Below are 4,803 nucleotides of genomic sequence, written 5' to 3' on the forward strand. Positions count from 1 at the left end.
AAGTAGATAAAGCACACCTTGGTATTCAATGAGTTGTGGAAAGGAGTTTGTGAAGGAGAAGGAAGCAATCCTCCTCACAAGCTCACTTTTGATAAGGAGATTGCCATCTAAGAGAATAAGAATAGCAAGGCCTGTGCCTTGATTGCAGCATCAGTCAATGAAGAGGTGAGTCATTATATTGTACCATTCACAAATGCTTTTGAAGCCTTAAATAAGTTGAATGATTTATATGACACACTCTGAGCTAGAAGATTTTCAATTCATAATCAAGTTGTTTAATTTAGAATTGAAGGATGATGGCCCTCTTGCCTTAGCATACGAGATAAGATCCATTATGCATGATATAGAATCCATTGGTGTCAAAATGGATGTTCTTCTCGCCGCTTTTTTCAAGGCATTGTATCCCAATTATTCTCATTATCTTGAGTCATTACAAGCTAGTGGAAACTTTTAAAGATATTTCCTTTGACTCTCTTCTGGAGACGTTTGTTGAAAGAGAGAAGGATTTTGGGAAGAAGAAAACAGTTACTCAGTCTCTTGAAGAAGTTGTATGCCTTGCACAAAAAGAGAAGAACCAGGGACATGATTCTTCTAGAAGAAGAGGTGGTCGAAGAGGACGAGGAAGGAAAAATTTTAAAGGGAGGGGGGTAGACATTTCCAAGAAAAATACCTACTCTTCATTGCATATGGTGTAATATAAATGGACATGATGCTTCCACATGTAAGCTCTCATGAGACAGGATTAGACAAGAAAGGGATGAATAGAAAGGAAAATCATCAGATAAAGGGAAAGGTAAAGTACTTGGATCCACTAATTATGTTGTGGCACATTGCAACGTTGGAGTAACTAAAGACTTATTTAATGCTTCACTCGCTTCATGGAAAGATGCTTGGTTTCTTGATTTGCGAGCAACTTTCCACGTGACTTTTAGAAGTGATTTCCTTAAAGAATTCACTGAAAATGTTGATGGAGCAATCTACTTTGCAGATAAGTCAAAACTCAAGCCATTAGGGCTTGGCATCATCAAGCTCAAACTACCTGGTCTTCCAAACTTTCTTCTACATTATGTTCTCTACCTCCCAGAGTTGAGGAGAAACTTGTTGTATTTGGTTCACATCCGCCAGCAAAGACACTCCATTCACATATTCGATCGCAAGGTTGTGCGTAGAACAACATCATACAACTAATCACTTGTCATGACAGGGATAGAAGAAGAAAGACTATTGAAATTGCAAGGAACCTCTGCTTGTGCACAGAAATTTTTATATCGTTCTCACTATGATAAAGGTACACTACCATCCAGTCTCTTATGGCATGCTAGATTTGGACTTCTCAACTATGACAGTTTATGTTTATTGCAGAAAAATGGTGTTACCGATTTGCCTAGAATCCCTAGGAAACTTAAGCAATGTGATGCTTGTATCTTAAGAAAGCACAACAAACAATCTTTTCATGATTCTCCTTCCAAAGCACATATAAATCTTGAACTTATTCATTCAGATTTGTGTGGCCCAATGCATGTTCCTTCTGCAAACAGTAATAAATACATGATGACATTTATTGATAACTACACTAGAATGTGTTGGGTATACCTATTAAAGAACAAATTTGAGGCTTTTGAAACTTTCAAAAAAAATCACGCATGGATAGAAAATGATGCTCAATCTCATATTGGTTCTATTTGAACTGATAATGGAAAAGAATATACTTCAAATGAATTTGAAAACTATCTTCGCTAGCATGGGATCAAACATCAAACAACCGCGCCTTATAATCCTCAACATAATGGTGTAGCTAAAAGAATGAATAGGACGATATTAAATATGGTACATTCAATGATGTTTTTCAAAAACGTAAAGTTGATGTTTTGGGTTGATGTGGTTCTATGTGTTGTGTGTATAAAGAATAAGTGTCCATCTCATGCTCTAAAAAACAAGACTCCATATGAAATGTGGTATGGCCACATCCTTCTGTGAGGCATCTCAGGGTTTTTGGTTCCACCTGTTATGCCTTGATACCTAAGGAAGAAATAAAAAAACTTGGTGCAAGGAGTTGAAAATGTATCTTCTTGGGGTACTCAGATACGTCCAAAGCATATTGTCTCTATGATGAAGTAAATAAAAAATGTATAATATCTACAGATGCGATGTTTCTTGAATCTTCCAAGACTGATAATGTTGTTGAGCGGTATCTTGATCGCTTGGACAGATTCAGGAATGTAAAGTCTTTTCAATATTTTGATAATGATATTCCACATCTTAAAGGGGGATCCCTATACTGGATCAATCTTTGGAATCTCCTTCTGAAGCACTCTCTCCCCCTCATCAAGCTCCAACCATTGATCAAGAATACAATTTGAGTGATGTGATTGAGAGAATTGGGAGGCTAAATCTTGATTCAACCCCATCTCAGTCAACTAAGCAGCCTGGGCCATCTGAGAAAGGTTCTCCAAAATGGATCACAAAGACAATTGAAAGTGTTTGTCCTGATGTGGTTAGAAAGACAAGGACAAGAAGCTCTACTAGATAGAATGGAGGCGATGTAGACGATTTTGATTCATCTGTTTATATGGATGTTTCTTATAATTGTGAATTAAATTTTTCTAGATATTTCGAACCAACTTTCTTCAAAGAAGTCGCTTCTCATGATGAATAGAAAAAGCAATGCAGAAAGAATATGATGATTTGATAAAGAATGGCACTTGGAAGTTGGTTGATCCTCCATTGGGAACCAAACCAATAGGCTGCAAGTGGGTCTTCAACAAGTATAAAGCAAATGACTTACTTGACAAGAATAAATCTAAGTTTGTGGAAAAAGGTTTTGCACAAAAGGAAGGGTTCGATTATGAGGATACATTTTCCCCCACAGCAAAATGGGTTACCATCCAGAATCTCTTTGCCTTGATGGCTCAGAACAATTAGAAATTCCATCAAATGGATATAAAAAAACTTTCTTGAATGGAGATCTGAAAGAGAATGTTTTTATGTCCCAACAAAAAGATTTGTTGTGAAGGGTCAAGAACACAAAGTATGCAAGATTATCAAATCCTTGTATGGCCTCAAACAAGCACTGCGATCCTGGTATAATAAATTGATTGAGGATCTTGTGAAACTCAATTTCAAACACTATGATCTTCACGATGCAACTTTTTTTGTCAAGAAAGTTGGAAAAATGGTTCTATATCTTGTGGTGTATGTAGATTATCTTTTAATGACAAGGAAGAATTAGAATTACATTGCATTCATACATAAATAAATAAGGAAAGGTTTTGAAATGACAGATTTAGGATATGTTCACTGCTATCTTGGTGTTAGAGTAACCCAACATCCAAAGTTTGTATTCCTCTCTCATAAGAAGTACATTGGAGATCTGTTGAACAAGTTTGGCATGGTTGAGTGCAATCATTGACTACTCCAATGGAATAGAATTTAAGGCTCACTTCCACTGAAGGAAATGAATTTGAGGATGTAACAAAGTACAAATAGCTTGTAGGAAATCTCAACTACCTAACTACTGCCAGACCGGACATTTCATTTGTTGTTGGAATCCTCTCCAATTGTATGCAAAAGATTTGTGAGGGTCATTGGACTGCTGCAAAAAGAGTTCTACAGTACTTGAAGGGAACTCTAGACTTTGGACTCAAGTATATACAGGTGGATGCCTTTAGCTTGATTGTATACTCTGGTTTAGATTTTGATGGAGATAAATAAACTGGAGTATATATTTCAGGTTATGTTATGAGGCTTGGATCAAGAGTTATCTCTTGGAGGTCGCACAAACAATCAATTCCAGTAGGTTCCATAATTGAAGCAGAATATGTGGTAGCAGTTGAAGCAACAAAGGAAATTATGTGGCTCGGGAAAATTCTAGAAGATTTGTAGGAGAAACAAGTCCATTCAACTCCTATTTTGATTAACAACACTTCTGCATTAAATTTGGCCAAGAACCCAAAGCTCCATGATCAAACTAAGTACATCAATACAAAGTGGCATCTGATTCAACATCATGTTGAGGCCAAGGCTATTCACCTTCGCCATTGTTCCAAAAATGAGCATATTATAGACATCTTCACCAAAGTACTTGGAAGAGAAAATTTTGAAAGATTCAGAATGATTCTTAGACTCGCCAACATCCCTTCAGATTAAGGGGGTGGGATGTTGACACCTAATTCAAAAGGATTGGAATTATTGTAAATATTGTAAGTAGTTCATATATGAATTGGAGAAACCCATGAGACCTTGGAATTGGAATCTCAAAAGTCTCTCCACTCATTTATATATTCATGATTTGATTAATGCAACAAACAAGTCGCATCGTGGAGTTACCAATGTCGGGCTTGACATAAATGATAATCATTAACACATATATTATTTAAATACATTAAAATGTTTTAATGTTGGAAAATTTGAATACACTTTTATAATAGATATGTTTCATAAATCATTATAATGTATATCATAGTGAATAAAATATTTAAATACACCTCCACAAAATAAATGATGATTATCCACTTGTGTATATTATACAATCTCATATCTATATTCTATGTATTATATTAACATGTTTGATTATTATAAAATCTCATATCTCATATCTATATCATTATCATGTTAACATATTTTATTATATTTTTATATGTTAGTGTTGGCTAAATTATACATGTTAACATATTTGATTATATTTTTAGACATTAATGTTGATTGAGTTGAGAGATGTTAAATGATCTATTAATTTAACATAAATATAAATATAAGATGTGAAATATATGTTACGAGAACACGGCATTCAGATGCCGCAGCTGC

This window comes from Pinus tabuliformis, chromosome 7 (genome assembly GCF_031772625.1).
Source record: "Pinus tabuliformis cultivar Carrire ecotype Pingquan chromosome 7, CPIR1, whole genome shotgun sequence".
NCBI lineage: Eukaryota > Viridiplantae > Streptophyta > Pinopsida > Pinales > Pinaceae > Pinus > Pinus tabuliformis.